The following is a 16,605-nucleotide window of genomic DNA, read 5'->3' on the forward strand; positions in this document are numbered from 1 at the left end:
ATGTCAGATATAATGATGTATACAATCTTACTTTAAATACTACATTCTCTTATAATGTAGTTAAAGTTTATTTACTGTAAGACTTTAAGGTATATTTTCTTAATAATATTTATTTAAATACATAGTTGTATATGAAAATATACATTTACATGTGTAGTTATATATCAATATATCATATATATCATTATGTTATAAAAGAAAGCTTAATTATGTAAGATAGTAACTTAATAATTCTTTTCAATAAAATCTCAGCTAATTATGAGATTTAGATCAAAACCTCCTGAAACATTATTATTTTGTTAAATACTCTTGATTGAACTAGTATTGTTAAAATAGAAACTCAACTTAATTTTTAGAAAAACTATATGCTTATTATTCAAAAGTCAGTAGAATAAATCCGTAGTTTCTAAAAGATGACCTTGTTCCCATATGGAATAAATAATAAAATTATCTTTAAATTTAAGATAACAAGTATATAAGTATACTGTATGAATATACTAGGGAAATTGATTTTAGCAAGTTTAAAACCAGAAATAGAGGGTTATTTTTCATTGAATTAAGATGATAGGGATATTCATATATACTTTTTTGTTTGTTTCAAGTTTTTATTTAAATTTTAATAAGTCAAAATATAATGTTATATTGGTTTCAGGAGTAGAATTTAGTGATTCATAACTTACATATAATACCCAGTGCTCATCACAAGTACCCTCCTTAATACCCATCACCATTTAGCCCATCCCCCCACCACCTCCCTCCATGAAACCTCAGTTTGTTCTCTATAGTTAACAATCTCTTATGGCTTGCTTCCCTCTCTTTCTTTTGCCTTCCCCTATGTTCATCTGTTTAATTTCTTAAAGTTTACACATGAGTGAAGTCATATTATATTTGTCTTTGACTGACTTATTTTACATACCACAATACACTCTATCTCCACCCATGGTGTTGCAAATGGCAAGATTTCATTCTTTTTGATGGCTGAATAATATTTCATTGCATTCTGTGTGTGTGTGTGTGTGTGTGTGTGTGTGTGTGTGTGTGTGTCCATTCATCAGTGGATAGATATTTGGGCTCTTTCCATAATTTGGCTATTGTTGATAATGCTGTTATAAACTTCTAATTTCAGGATAATCTCTTTTAAAAAAGAAAGCTTATTAACAGTATTTTCAAATTTACAATATATATGAAGTAGTCTTTAGGAAGTATTGGTAAAAACAAAAATCTCTAAAATTTTATCAACTAGGTCACATCACATATATTTCACAACCCTTCCAAAAGAGATTATTTTTATCTTCTGATTCTTGTAAAAGCACATCTACAATCAATTTAATTTTGCCATTATGAGTATTTTGTTTCAATGTCCTGACAGAAGAAATTTCTGAAAAGATCTATAGAAGGCATTTATTTGGTTTTTCACTTTTATTTGAAAAAATTTGTCTCCTATATGAATTAAAAGTCAGTGTCTTTACATATGAGTTTTTTATATTATGTGCTCTCTAAGATTTTTTTTAATGAGTGTATAGACCTACATTAAAATCAATCAAACAATAACAAAAGCAGCAACAACAAATATCTATTCCCAGGCGGGTACAGAAACACATTTATTTTATCATTTCTTCACTGAAAAGCACCCCATGAAGTGTAACTACAATATTTTTCTAAGAAATAGATTTGTGGAAGACTTCTTTCTCCCAGAGTGCAATATCTTAATCTTAACACATTTACTAGAAAAACAACATAGTATTATAAAGAAATGTACTTTTCAGTATAATGATAATCAAATTTTATTAAAAAGCATACATACCAAAGTTATTATATGAGGCCAGAATTACCTTAATTCCAAAACCAGACAAAGATCCCACTAAAAAGGAGAATTGCAGGCAATATCCCTGATGAACACGGATACAAAAATTCTCAACAAAATACTAGCAAATCGAAACCAACACTACATCAAAAGAGTTATTCACCACTATCAAGTGCGATTTATTCCTGGACTGCAGGGGTGGTTCAAAATTCACAAATCAATCAATGTGATACACCACTTTAATAAAAGAAAGGATAGGAACCATGTGATTCTGTCAATAGATGCAGAAAAAGCATTTGACAAAATACAGCATTCATTCTTGATACAACGCTCAAGAAAGTAAGGATGGAAGGAATATCACTCAACATCATAAAGGCCACATATGAAAGACCCACAGCTAATATCATCCTCAATGGGGAAAACCTGAAAGCTTTCCCCCTAAGGTTAGGAACATGACAGGGATGTCCACTCTTACCACTGTTGTTCAATATAGTACTGGAAATCCTAGCCTCAGCAGACAAAAAAAAAAAAAAAGAAATAAAATGCATTCAAATGGGCAAGGAAGAAGTCAAACTTTCACTATTCACAGATAACATGATACTCTGTAGAAAACTCAAAAGACCCCACCCAAAAATTGCTAGAACATATACACAAATTCAGCAAACTTGCAGGATATAAAATCAATGTACAGAAATCTGTTGCATTTCTATACATAAATAATGAAGTATCAGAAAGAGAAATCAAGGAATCAATCACATTTAAATTGCACCAAAAAACATAAGATACCAAGAAATAAATCTAACCAAAGAGATAAAAGATCTGTATTTTGAAAACTATAGAACACCAATGAAATAAATTGAAGAAGACACAAAGAAATGCAAAGACATTCAATGCTCATGGATTGGAAGAACAACAATATTGAACAATATTGTTCAAATATCTATACTACCCAAAGCAATCTACACATTTAATGAAATCCCTATCCACATACCACCAGAATTTTTCAGAGAGCTAGAAATACAATCCTAAAATTTGTATGGAACCACAAAAGACCCAAATAGCCAAAGCAATCTTGAAAAAGAAAAACAAGCCCAAAGGCATCACCTTTCCAGATTTCAAACTATATTACAAAACTGTAGTCATCAAGACAGTGTGGATCACTATCAAGGCACATAGATCACTAGAGCAGAATAGAAAACCCAGAAATGGACCTACAACTATACAGTCAACTAATCTTCAACAAAGCAGGGAAGAATATCCAATGGAAAAAAAAGACAGTCTCTTCAATAAATGGTGTTCGGAAAACTAAACAACATGCAGAAGAATGAAACTGGACCACTTTCTTACACCATACACAAAAATAAATTCAAAATGGATGAAAGACCTAAATGTGAGATAGGAAACCATCAAAATCCTAGAGGAGAATATAGGCAGTAACCTCTTCAACATCGGCCACAGCAACTTCTTACAAGGCGTATCTCGAAAGGTAAGGGAAACAAAAGCAAAAACGAACTATTGGGAGTGCATCATGATGCATATGCTTTTTTTCAATTATTCCTTCTGTTTTTATTTTTATTTTATATTTTTTCTTTTTCTTTTTTATTTTCTATTTTTAAAGATTTTTATTTATTTATTTGACAGAGAGAGACACAGTGAGGGAGGTAGTAACTTTGGTAACATTTCCTCTCTTCCAAAATCCAGGCTGAAACCCAACTAATCCCGAACTAAAACTCAAGAACAGCACACCAGATGCCACCTGTTGTTTTTCAGGATCTCAAACTCTGGAGGAAATACATTCCTCCTGCTGTCTTTTCCTCTCTGGGGCACCTGTCTGTTGTTTTTCTAGTAAGGGAAACAAAAGCAAAATGAACTATTGGGACTGCATCATGATAAAAACCTGCACAGCAAAGGAAATGATCAACAAAACTAAAAGGTAGCCTATGGAATGGGAGAAGATATTTGCAAATGATATATCTGATAAAGGGTTAGTATCCAAAATCTATAAAGAAGTTATCAAATTCAACACCCAAAAAAAAATAATCCAGTTAAGAAATGGGCAGAAGACATGAATAGACATTTTTCCAAAGAATACATAGAGATGGCTAACAGACACATGAAAAGATGCTCAACATTACTCATCGTCAGGGAAATGAAAAACTGCAATGAGATTTCACCTCACACCTGTCAGAATGGCTAACATTAACCACACAGGAAACAACAGATGTCAGTGAGGATGGGAATAAAAGGGAACCCTCTTGCACTGTTGGTGGGAATGCAAATTGGTGCAGTTACTGTTGAAGTATGGAGGTTCTTCAAAAGGTTAAAAGTAGAACTATCCTATGACCCAGCAATTGCACTACTAGATATTTACCCAAGGGATACAAAATACTGATTTGAAGTGTACGTGCACTCAGTGTTTATAGCATCATTATCAACAATAGCCAAATTATGGAAAGAGACCAAATTTCTATCTACTGATGAATGGACAGAGAAGAGGTGGCATATATGAGAGTGAGAGAGAATGGAATATTATTCTGCCATCAAAAAGAATGAAATCTTGCCATTTGCAACACCATGGATGGAGATAGAGTGTATTATGCTATGTAAAATAAGTCAAAGACAAACACCATATGGTTTCACTCATATGTGGACTTTAAGGAATTAAACAGATGAACATAGCGGAAAGAAAAAGAAAGAGAGGGAAGCAAGACATAAGAGCTTCTTAAGCATAGAGAACAAACTGAGGGTTCATGGAGGGAGGTGGGGGAGATGGGCTAAATGGTGATGGGTATTAAGGAGGGTACTTGTGATGAGCACTGGGTATTATATGTAAGTTATGAATCACTAAATTCTACTCTTGAAACTAATATAACAATATGCATTAACTAACTAGAACTTAAATAACAACTTGAAAAAGAAAAAATAGGGGTGCCTGGGTGGCTCCGTTGTTAAGCGTCTGCCTTCAGCTCAGGTCATGATCCCAGGGTCCTGGGATCGAGCCCAGTATTGGGCTCCCTGCTCCGTGGGAAGCCTGCTTCTCCCTCTCCCACTCCCTCTGCTTGTGTTCCCTCCCTCGCTGTGTCTCTCTCTGTCAAATAAATAAATAAAAATCTTTAAAAATAAGAAGAAAAGAAAAAAATATAAAATAAAAATAAAAACAAAAAGAACAATTGGAAAAAAAAACATATGCATCACTCTATTAACTGATGAACTGAAATAAAATAAATGTTCTTTTTTTAAGATTTTATTTATTAGATAGAGAAAGAGAGAGTGTGAGTGGGGGTGAGGGGCAGAGGGAGAGGGAGAAGCAGACTCCCTGCTAAGAGAATCTGATGCAGGGCTTGAACACAGGACCCTGGGATCATGACCTGAGCTGAAAGCAGACACTTAACTGACTGAGCCACCCAGGTATCCCTAAAATAAATGTTTTATAGAAGTTTATTTAATATCTATTTCACTGATACTTGTATCCCATGAATAAAAAAATAGCCCATCTTTATTATCATATGTAAATCAAATTTGATCCACCAACTTCAAATAACTTAAAAATAACACAATAAACATCCTGGGTCAGTAAACCTAGAATGTCAACAATACTATCTTTTGTCGTTTTCTGGGGGAGCATACAAAAAAATGCTGTGGTCTCAGAGTCAGTTCTGTGATTAACAGAAAGAAAAACTAACACAGGCAAATACGCCTCATGAGCAAAAACATAGATTTTTGGTTTGTTTGTGGTGTGGGATTTTACATGTGAAAAAGAAAATAGAAATTCCAAATGAAGAAACTGTGTTTGTGTTTCAGTTTAATCTCTTGTTTTTTTTTCTCCCATTCCATCTAGCATCTAATAGAAATGTAGTTCATAACCAGATTTCTGACAAACCGATACAAAACAGAAAGAGAAATTGTCACTTATCACTCAAAGATAAATGTAAAAAGAAAGAGAAACAGAGCAGAAAAAATGAAAAATAAAAAATTAGAATGAAAAAAGAAACAAAGGAAGAGGAAATAAGGGAGAAAGAGAGACAGAAAAAGAATATAAAAAATGGATGATGATCCATCAATTACACTACTAGGTATTTACCCAAAGAACACCAAAATATTAACTCAAAGGGATACATATACCCCAGTGTTTATAGCAGCATTATCTACAATAGCCAAATTATGGAAATAACCCGTTTCCATCAACTGATGAATGGATAAAGAAGAGGTGGTATATACATACAATGGTATATTACTCTGCCATTAAAAGAATGAACTCTTGCATTTGCAAAAACATGGAGGGACCTAGATAATATGCTAAGTAAAATAAGTCAGTCAGAGAAAGACAAATATCATATGATTTCACTCATATGTGGACTTTAAGAAACAAAACAAAATGAGCAAAGGGAAACAAAAGAGAGAGGCAAACCAAGAAACAAACTCTTAATTATAGAGAACTAAATGATGGTTACCAGAGGGGAAGTGAGTGGGTAGATAGATGGGTTAAGTAGGTGATAGGAATTAAGGAGGGCACTTGTGATGAGCACTGGATGTTGTATGTTGAATTACTATATTGTATACCTGAAACTAATACTACACTGTATGTTAACTAACTGGAATTTAAATAAAAACTTAAAAAAAATGGATGTTTTTCTTTCTTTTTCTTTTTTTCTTCCTTTCTCTCTTTTTCTTTCTTTTTCTGTTTTGGCATTTCAAATTAATTTGAAACAATGTCGCTATAATTGACTGATAACTCAGGGATAGAGCAGATTGGTAGAAGTGATTGTAACCCTTGAGACTATGCTCTTCTGGGTTAATATTGTCTCACAGCTATTTCTTTTGAAAGATCCAGAGAGATTTGCTTAAGGATATTCTCACAGAAGAATCCACTTTTGCTCCACTGAGCTAGGAGTTACCAATGTAAACTTTTTTTTTTTTTTACATATTTTTTCTAGAGAAAAGTGAGGTGGGGCTGGGGATATGTGTAATCTGTAATTAACTGATATTAAAGTAATTTAATTTTGTGCCAGTGGCTAATATTCTTATTTTGGAGGTATTTGAATTTAAATTCCAAAACCATTATTAAATATTTCTACTGGTTGGAAACACATCCATAAGGTTGCAGTCATAAAAATTACTTAGGAATTAATAAAAATAAGTTGAACTTTCTATATTGCACCATATATGCTTGACACTAAACTTGAAGTGTGATAGAAGAAAATCCTCATTTAAGCATTTCATTTTAAATTTCTCTAGCAATCATTTATTGTAATTTAATTTGCATTTGTTATTTGGAACTTGAAGTTTCTTCAAGAAAATAAGATAACCACAAAGTTTCCCCCCCCTTACCTTCTTGACACAATTGGATGCAAAGCATTGTTTTTACCTTATATATCAATCATCTTGCTATGCTTCTATGTCTCAACGTTGTTTGATATTATCTTGATGAGCTAAATCATTTCATTATCTTTTGTCTTTGTAATTAATATTTTATATTGGAAAAAAAGTATACAGTAAGCCAAGTTACCGAAATTAACTAACGGGAGCAAATGTGGTTTAATTTGTACATACTGTGGGAAGTATAAATGGAAAGCCTTGTTAGTTAGACATGTGTTACTTAAAGGAAAATATTTATGTATCAACTTTTGTATTCAGTTTGCAAAAACTCCAAGAACCTTATAAATTCTAAGAAGAGACACATTTGGTTTAGTGGTTAAGAGAACAAAGAGACTTCAGTTTGAATCCTGACTCTACTATCTGATTTTACTACCTTTCATATGGCTACCCTAAGCCTCAGTATACTCATATTTTTAAAAAGGGGACCCTAATAAGAATCAAGCAAACGGAAAATGGTTATTACCTATTTCTAGACCTGTCCAAGGATTGACTTAAACACTATGAAGATTACGCTCCTTTTTAACAGTGAGATTAGTAGCTATTTTCATTTATTATTAAAAACCATTTTGAATGTTGATATTAATCCATAACTACTATAGTTATTATGAGTTATTGATGAAATAATATTATTCTATAATGGTTTTCATACTAATAATCTAATAAATATTTTCCAAATTATATAAAATTAAGGAAGTAGAAGATTGTATTTTATTTCTCAAACATATATTACTCACAATCAATTTGTCATTCCTTTAATATGAATCAGTTTTGCCCAACAGGAAAAGCCTTACTATTTTCCTTTCTATCCACTCCCAATTCTCTGAGTGTTCACTTTTTGATTAAAATTAAAACTGGATTAAAAGCACAGAAATCACAAGAGGCAGACTCGTGAGCTATTCCCTGCTGTTTCTACATCTCTGCTTTCTTTCCTAATTTTTCTGGGATTTAGAATAATGTGTTTCTTATTTTTTCTCCTCAGTACCACTTTTTGGACAGCCTTAAGTGTAGGCCAAAGAAACACAGTTTTAGATTAGGGGAGGATGTGTGAGAGGGAAAAAGTAAACTAGGAATCTTCAAAGCATCTTCTTAGTCAACTATCTTCTCCCCTTTCTTTATCTAAATAAAAGTAGCAGCAATTACAATGGTTCGTTAGCATGACTATTTTAATTGCAAATTTTACTTGAATATATTTTTCCATTGATTATCATTATGCTGTATTATTGTATATAAATAACAATAAATGTAGAGATCATTGGTCATGTTTCTGCATGACAGATAGAGTAAGCCATGTATACATTTGTTGACTACTGGTTAATATACTAATAGGAGTTATTTCAGTAATAAACATGACATAGTTACTTCCCAGTGAAGGTTAACATATATAAAAGGGGGCAAAACAAGTTAGTAGGCGATTGCTCTGATAATGCTTGGGAAGTGAAGATCACATAGAAGAGTCATGGACTGTGGTCCTTTTGACTTATGTAGCACTGAGGGAGCCATCTGGCAGAGACCCAACAGATTCACAAAACAAATCATACATTAAGAACTCTTTAGATAAAAAAGGAGTTAGCCAGGCTAAGAAGGTGCAAGAGAGTTTTGCAAGGATAGCAAACAGCTCAAACTGTCAGAGGCTAGAGAAAGAGCATCATCATCAAGGAACTGAAAAGAGATCCTGTGGGGGACATGATGAGAAGTAGCTCTGAGAAAAGAGGGTGAACATGTAAGCAGGGACAAAACATAAATGATTTTGGAAGTCATGTGAGGATTTTGAATTTTATTCTCAGTTCATTGGTTTATAGATCTTTCTTGCTTTTTAGGAAAAAGCAATGAAGGATGCCAGTTGGCAAGGACAGTCAAGTCTTAGATATCTTGAAGCAGTCAAGGAAGAGATTATATACCCACCAGGTGTGCTATTTACAGAGAAACATAGAAAACAAGTATTTATTAATAATTAAGTTATATGCTTATTTTATATGGAATTCAAAAAGTAATTTATAGGTTTCCAAAAGAGAATGAAATAAACAATTTCTAAATGCTTATTTTATATGGAATTCAAAAAGTAATTTATAGGTTTCCAAAAGAGAATGAAATAAACAATTTCTAACAACTGAAGAGGCACACCATACAGAAGTTATGTGAAACCGAGTAAATCATCTCTGGAATTAGGATCAAGAGATAGAAGGGGTTGGCAAGGCTAAGGTCATTGGAGACTGTCTATTCTGGCATCCACGACCACTACTTTTAGGTAGAGAACATTAGGTGGTAAACCATTTACACAGACAGTGTAGTGAAGCAGCATATTGTCTGTGGACTCAGGAGTTAACTGCAGGGATCAAAGGCTGGCTTTGTAAATGACTGCCTATGAGACTTGAATTATTTAAACTCCTTTTCTATAAAATGGAGATAATAATAGCACATATTTCATCCTTGGATTACTGTGATAATTAGATTAATTGGCATCTGTAAAGATGTTGAACAGTATGTGGAGTACAGGGTGAAGCAGACTCAACTTAAATTTAAGCTATGACTATTATTTCAGGATCTGAGAAGTAGATTAGGTGAACTCATTTTGAAATTATTTATCACATCATCCCTAGCTAATGAATTTGTCCTTAAATTCTTAAGTACACGTGTATTAAATCCTTGTGGTATGAACAATTGAGTATATAAATAAGGTCACCATATACTTTATTACCTAAACAGAGACACTTTTTACAACAAAAGTGGGTGTTAGTAACAATTAGGGTTGAAGAATAGTGACAGTAGGACTACCTTCAATAAACAGGGAACTTGTGCCTTCAGAAATAGGTCTGATGTTAAATTTGTTGCTCTAAGATCCAAAAATTCCTTGATCACATCCTTTTAGTAAATTTTACATGAAGTTTTCAGTAGTGACAATAATAATTGATGACATTTATAAAGTCCTTCAATAAGTCATACCTATTACATGGGTTATTTCCCACAATAACCCCATAAGGCAGGTAATATTTTTATCACTGCTTCACAGATAAGAAAACTGATACATGGTAAATATAAATAAATATCTCTGAAGTCAATTTCATTTAGCTAATTAGCATTAAAGCTAAGATTCAAAAGCTGAAGTTTTATTTGTTTCTCACAGGCCACATTCTTTTTTTTTAAGTTTTTATTTAAATTCCGGTTAGTTAACACAGAGTGTAATATTAGTTTCAAGTGTACAATTTAGTGATTCAACACTTGCATACAACATTTCACTTATATGTGCAATTTAAGAAAGACAACAAATGAACATAGAGAAAAAGAGAGAGAAAGAGAGGTAAACCACATTCTTAAATGGTATACCACAGGCTCTTGAAGGATTTTATCAGGAGGATGACAAGACCATATTTACGTTTTAGAAAGCTGATCTAGTTCTAATGAAGAGAAAAACTTGAGGGGTAAAGAACTGACATAGACAGAAGAGTTACAATATTGTTGAGGGAATTATGGCGGGTCTAGAGTGTGTAAGTGGAAAGAAAGTGAAGAAGTACAATTAATATGGATTTAGATACTGATTAAATATTAGTGGAAAGAAAGGGAGAGGAGAGGGAGTGTGGCTGGCCTCCTAAAATCCCTTAGGAAAATGTATACATAAGATTACCATCTATTCATTGATTATTAGTTGGTGGATACTTTCTCTGTTCCTCTCGAAATATGTGAAATTTGATTTAGCAAGGAGTTAGGTAGAGAAATGAATGTTCTTATTACCATAATTATTATAGGAAGAAGAAATTTTAGAGTAATCAGTTTTGAAGCTTCAGATTACAAAATATGCTAAAATGTTATAAAACTTGAATTTTAAATAATTATGCCACAATTGCTTTCACTTGCTTGATTATATATTGTTCTTTTACATACATAAATAAAGATATTTTAGGGATAAATTAAGAGATATTTTCAAAAGTTTTTATAATAATTGTTTTCTTATTTTTAATATACTTATTTTTAAATAGGAATGAATGTTGTTCATTTAAAAAAAAACTTTCATGATTCCAGTTTATTTTAGCAGGCACTGATAATAATTTCAAATTTTAAGTTTAATAACAGGTCTTCTCCTTTTCTCAAGGGGATTAAAACCTGGTGTTTTGGGTTGAATTATGTCCCTTCAAAATTCATTTGTTGAAGTCCTAAACCCGGGTACTGCAGAATATGATCTTATTTGGAAATAAGGCTGTTGCAAATGTAATTAGTTAAGATGACGTCATTAAGGTGTCCTGTAATGCTATATGACTAGTGTCGTGTCCTTATGAAAAGGGAAAATTTGGGGCACCTGGGTGGCTCAGTTGGTTAAGCGACTGCCTTCAGCTCTGGTCATGATCCTGGAGTCCCGGGATTGAGTCCCACATCGGGCTCCCTGCCCAGCAGGGAGTTTGCTTCTCCCTCTGACCCTCTTCCCTCTCATGCTCTCTATCTCTCATTCTCTCTCTCTCAAATAAATAAATAAATAAATAAATAAATAAATAAATAAATCTTTAAAAAAAAGAAAGAAAAGGGAAAATTTGGAGATGGAGACACACACAAAGAAAACACCACATGAAGATAAAGGCAGAAATTGAGCTGATACTTCTACAAGACAAAGAACACAAAAGATTGCCAGCAAATCACCAGAAGCTAGATAAGAGGCTAGGAACAGGTTCTTCCTCACAGCCCTCACAGGAACCAACCCGGTTAATACCTTAATTCCAGTCTACTAGCTTCCACACCTGAGACAATACATTTCTCTAATTTATTCTACAGAGTTTGTGGCACTTTGTTATGGCAGCCTTAGCAACTAATTCACCTAGATATATATACTTTACACATTTATATGGTGGTTTTAAACATATTAGTCAATTAAAAATATGTATTTTGGATTTTCCTCTATATTATAAATCATAGCATTGCTTCTCTTTTCTATTTGTATATTAGCTAGATGATATATGATAGTATAACTCTAAGTTTCATACTGAATATGACAATGCTTTTCAAATGTTAAAAGTTAAAAATCTGAAACTACCTTGGGACAATCAATCATTATTAAAGCAGTTATAACTAGCTAGCCATGTGGCTTTAAGCAATAGTTTAACCATTCTGGGTCTCAATTTCTTCATAAAGCATAGTCTTTGAAGTAAATGATCTCTGTGGATCTTTCTAATTATAAATTCTGTAATTTATAATATTTTTAGGGATCTTTACATGTTATGAAGTTAAATATATTCAGTAACCTATTTCAGTGCTTCGCAATCTGTAGGTGTATAAGCATTACTTGAAATTCGTGTCATAAAGCAGATTCTAACTCACTGAATCTGGTGTGGTCCTGAGATTTTGCAATTCTAACAAGCTCCCAGGTGATACCCATGCTGCTGGTTCTGGACTATATTTGTGTAGCAAAGGGTTTTAACTTCCCCAGGGATATTAGATGAATTTTAATCTCTACCTTCATCTAGGCTTCATCATTAATGACATTAGTATCAAGATTTTCATCTTTTTAAAAAGCCTAGAATTGAAATTCCTTGGTCTACTTATTTATAATTATGCTAACAATAAAATAATAAATAATAAAGGTAATGGTTGTTAACCACTTATTGACTGTTACTTATGTTCTAAGCAGAGTGACCTGGCTGAAGTTAGAGTTATTGTTGCTCAGTGGCTATGCTGGGATCCAACCGCATTTTAATTACAGGTCTCGTCTCTTGAATCACTGCATCGACAAGTGAGTATACACATGTGTGCATGTATTCATACATGCTCATATGTATATATGTGTGTGTATATGTACGTACTATTCCTTTGAGACAATTTCAGATACCATGAACAATTCCAAAATTTAGGAACTGTTTTTCCTCGGTGGATCATCTCTAACTTCAGTGTACTTACTATGTGCATCTCTAACTTCTTCCTTTCTTCTCTACTATGAATTTAGCCTCTGTTTCATGTTCCCTAGTTCCCTCATAATTCCAGATTTACCAACCAGGCACCACAATCAATTGAATTCTGCTCTTTGTACCAATCATAGATTGCTAAATCTATTGGCCTCCACGCTCATCAGGCCAATCTATGTTTTATAGTCCATCCTCCCTAATCCCTCATCTATTGTTCCCATGCTTTTATAGCAACCATTCCACAGAAGTCTGATAAAACACAAGTTCAATGGACCTATTTCAGATCCAGGTATCTTACTCAAAAAATATATAAATTAGTCTGTTTACCTGTTACTCATTTGAAAACTTTTACACTATTTTTAAGTAAAAGGTAGAACAAATAAATTAGTCACTAATACAGGACCCATGGATTATTTTTAAATACATGGAATATGAAGGGATATGTCCAAAATCTTGCACTTCATTTAAAAAATGAACTATATACATATACCAATGGGTAACAGTTCAACTGTACTTTCATATCATTGAACCACACCTGGGATACGAAATTCAATTACTACCACCACATATGTAGAAATTCAAACAAGACTGTAAAATTTGAGTACAAAAATGAAAATGAGTAAATTATTTATACATTCAACACTAAAGGTGAATCCTTTAAACATAAGATTGAACAAAGTAAGCAAGACAAAAAATTGTCTATATTATGTGATTGCTTTTATTTAATATGCATAAGCAATCCAACTCACCTGTATTTTTGGAAGTCAGGATGGCTGTTAACTTTGGAGGCATAGTGGATGGGAGATGGTATATTTGCTATTCAAGTTTATAAAATTTCATAGAATTTCATTCTTCTGTCTGGTGTGCTTTTCTGTATGAATAAATGTTTAAATTAAAAGTCTTTTCAAAAAAAGGAAAATTTTTACCAGTATAAAATGTTAGAAGTTGGTAAGTTTGGATGTTAGCATTTTCTAAAATTTTTTAAATACTTTAATATTTCTTGCAAAAATATTAAGTAAAACCATAATTGTATTTGCTTCATTCAGTCTTGTGTCACATTTGTCAATATAGTATTAAAGTCGATGAAGACAGTATGTAATACAGACTTGAATAATCAGATAGCCATTGTACTAATCCCATTGGAAATGACTCCTAATCTTCTGATTGAGCATCACTAGACAAGGTCTGGTGGTTCTAGAGGTTTGGACCCTTGGTAAATGTTTAAGCTCAAGTACCTGCTCTCACATTCTCACCTTTCTCCTCTGATTGACAGGGTGGGTTCTGGGTGCATTTGAGAATACAGCCTTGCGTTCTTTCCTTGGGCCGAGAGACTAAATATATATATATATATAAAGATTTTGTTTATTTATTTGAGAGAGAGACACAGCGAGAGAGGGAACACAAGCAGGGGGAGTGGGAGAGGGAGAAGCAGTCTTCCCGTGGAGCAGGGAGCCCAATGCGGGGCTCCATCCCAGGACCCTGGGATCATGACCTGAGCCAAAGGCAGACGCTTAATGACTGAGCCACCCAGGAGCCCCCACTGTTTGAATATTGTTTCATCGTTCTGAACTACCTTCTACTCTGTTGTCTTGTTTGCTGCTTATTCTGTTGTCACAAACAATCTTGGCTGCCACTAGCAGCACAGCTATTTTTTATTTTTTCTTCTTGTCTTGTTCATTATCTGCAGCTTCCTCTTGTTTACAGAAAAATTTAGTCTCCTACTTCTCCTCCTTCTTTCCTTCCTCTTCTTCCTTTTTTTCTGTCTCTCTCTCTCTCTCCCCTCACTTCTTTCCTTCTGAATCTAAGTATTTTTTATCTCATTATGAAGAATGAAAAAAATTTGGAACCCTGTGTGTGTGCATTGACTAAAGTTGCCAAAATTAGCTCATATTTTGAAAAGTATGAAAGATATTCTGGTAAAATTAATAAATCAGTTAATAAGGTAATGATAAGTTGAGGGATACTCTGTTAGATTGCAAAGCCAAGAACACTTGCAGAGATTTGGTACACAAATCATTTACTTTTCAAATATCAACCTTTAATTAATTTCAGGCCTCAAATGAATCAGCCCCTCCAATCCTGTACTAACACAATTAGTGTAGAATCTTAAGTTTATTTTAATAAATTGTGTTGAAAAGAAGCATGTAATTACTAACTTTAGCTCTTCCTATACTGCTTAGGAATCTCAGAAATTCTGCTAAATAAATATTGTGTTGCTTCTTTATTATTTAACCTGAATAATTTTTTGCAGACAGCCTTTGAGCTTCTTTTCTAATCTACCTCATTGCCTGGTCTGATATTCAAATGTGACTATGTCTTAATAGCACTTAGATTATGTCTCATATACAGTAGAGCTCTAAAAGGAATATTTATACTTTTCTTGTCTATTACTATAATTCTTATTATGTAAGTTGGAAAGCATTATTTTTGCCGTTATTATTAGGTAGGAATATAACAATTAAAAAAATCTGACAATATCAGTTTCTAAACTGCTAAAGCCAATCTGTGAAGAGTTATTGCGATGTAGAGCAGCCTGGGATATCTTGTTGCTGCCAGAAAGCAAGTATGCTTGCAAGAAAATCAAGAGAGAGTTCTAAGTTACCGAAAAGCTAAGGTAAGTTATATTTATGTATTTTAGTCTTCACAAGAGAAAAAAGAATATTGTTTAATTAGTAAACCTAGTAATCTCTTAAATAAGAAGGTAATATGCTAAGACTTATAGCATTCATTGGCTTTGGTGGCCATTTATCATTATCCATGTAGAAAAGAGCAGAAAATAATCCAATAATTAGTTCAAAAATGATGAAATAATCTAGTTCCTAGAAGAAAGCTAATTCCACAGATAAGCCCCAATTTCCCAGCAGAGTGTAGAGGATTCTTCTAATTAAAAAAAAAAGTGTTAAAAAAGAACAGATGAGATCAAATAATGACTATAGCACAATGGATCAGATACTAATATAAAAGCAAATATAAAGTAAACCTCCATCCTGGAAAAGACCTATGTTTCAGATACTGAAATTCATGAGAAAATCTCATATATTATATCATATAAAAGTGAAATTATATTTTAAAAATGATCTAATGGCTGGTAGATTGGTACAGAATTAATTCATAAGATTCATACAACTGGAGGGTACTATGCTGAGCGAAATAAGTCAATCAGAGAAAGACATGTATCATATGATCTCACTGATATGAGGAATTCTTAATCTCAGGAAACAAACTGAGGGTTGCTGGAGTGGTGGGGGGTGGGAGGGATGGGGTGGCTGGGTGATAGACACTGGGGAGGGTATGTGCTATGGTGAGCACTGTGGATTGTGTAAGACTGCTGAATCACAGACCTATACCTCTGAAACAAATAATACATTATATGTTAAAAAAAAAAAAGAAGAAGATAGTAGGAAGGGAAAAATGAGGTGGGGGGGATCGGAGGGGGAGATGAACCATGAAAGACTATGGACCCTAAGAAACAAACTGAGGGTTCTAGAGGAGAGGGCGTGGGAGGATGGGTTAGCCTGGTGATGGGTATTAAAGAGGGCACATACT

This window comes from Eumetopias jubatus, unplaced genomic scaffold (genome assembly GCF_037043125.1).
Source record: "Eumetopias jubatus isolate StellerSeaLion01/CBP00866 unplaced genomic scaffold, mEumJub1_p1.0 scaffold_1, whole genome shotgun sequence".
In the NCBI taxonomy this organism is placed as follows: Eukaryota; Metazoa; Chordata; class Mammalia; order Carnivora; family Otariidae; genus Eumetopias; species Eumetopias jubatus.